This window comes from Mus caroli, unplaced genomic scaffold, assembly GCF_900094665.2.
Source record: "Mus caroli unplaced genomic scaffold, CAROLI_EIJ_v1.1 scaffold_16441_1, whole genome shotgun sequence".
Classification (NCBI taxonomy): Eukaryota; Metazoa; Chordata; class Mammalia; order Rodentia; family Muridae; genus Mus; species Mus caroli.
Window position 1 is genome coordinate 12,865 of NW_018390383.1, and position 1,005 is coordinate 13,869.

At 37.2% G+C, this 1,005-nt stretch overlaps 1 pseudogene; it reads left to right on the top strand.

Moving 5' to 3' along the window:
• The first annotated feature begins 398 nt into the window (after window positions 1-398).
• The window catches only part of LOC110288622, a 4,245-nt pseudogene continuing 3,638 nt past the window's right edge, over window positions 399-1,005 (top strand).

Here is a 1,005-nt window from a genome sequence, read left to right on the forward strand (position 1 = left end):
TGGCTGTCCTGGAACTCACTCTGTACACCAGGCTGGCCTCGAACTCAGAAATTCAACTTCCTCTGCCTCCCAAGTGCTGGGATTAAAGGTGTGTGCCACTACATCCAGCTCAAGATGTGATTTTAAATCAGAGTCTTGCTTTTCAGGAATTTGGGGTTATTCAGGGCTTACTTTGTTGGGAAAACTGAGTTCTGATGAGGCTAAGGAGCCTTGATTTCTGTTGCTTATGTTCTTGCTCTTGTCTGTCACATCTGCTTATCTCTGGTATTAGCCAGTCCCACAGTCTCCACTGTGGCTTGTCCTTTCTGTGAACCTGTGTATCAGAGACCAGTTCTCTCCAGGAGGAATTTGAGTATGCAGAGCTATGCCAGAGCTCTATGACACAGAAAAATAACAGGATGGATCTTGTCCATCCGTGGCTTTTCCTTGATTCCTGTGTCCTGATGGATCCGTGTAGGTCCCTCTTGGGCCAGGAATTTGAGCAGTACTGGTGTTCTTACCTGTGCTATCAGGTATGTCAACACTCTTGAGACACCAGCTCCCTCCCAGTAAGATTTGATAATGGAGAGCTGTGGCACTGGGTCAGCTCCAGGCATAAATACCTGTTTGGTTTTTAAATAAATATTCTCACTGATTTTAAATCTAATCTTTAATTTTATATTAGCATCACATTATTAAAAAGGTATTCTAGTACCTCCTTTTCATTATTCTGTCATTGGATAGATGATTTGGGTTCATATTGGTCATTGAGTCTCATAGTGTGGACATTTTCTTTTATTAATGCATGCTAGCTGCAAAAATTTTGTTTTCTTATCTCTTATACTGTGTAATTATGATTAAGTTCATACATATGAAAATATATCATATATTTTATGAATATCTTCTAACATATATTATGTTTATAACATTTATTTCTTTTGAATAAAGTTGTTGCACTTCTTTTTTTTTCATTTTTTTTTATTTTTAATATTTTTATTACATATTTTCCTCAATTACATTTCCAAT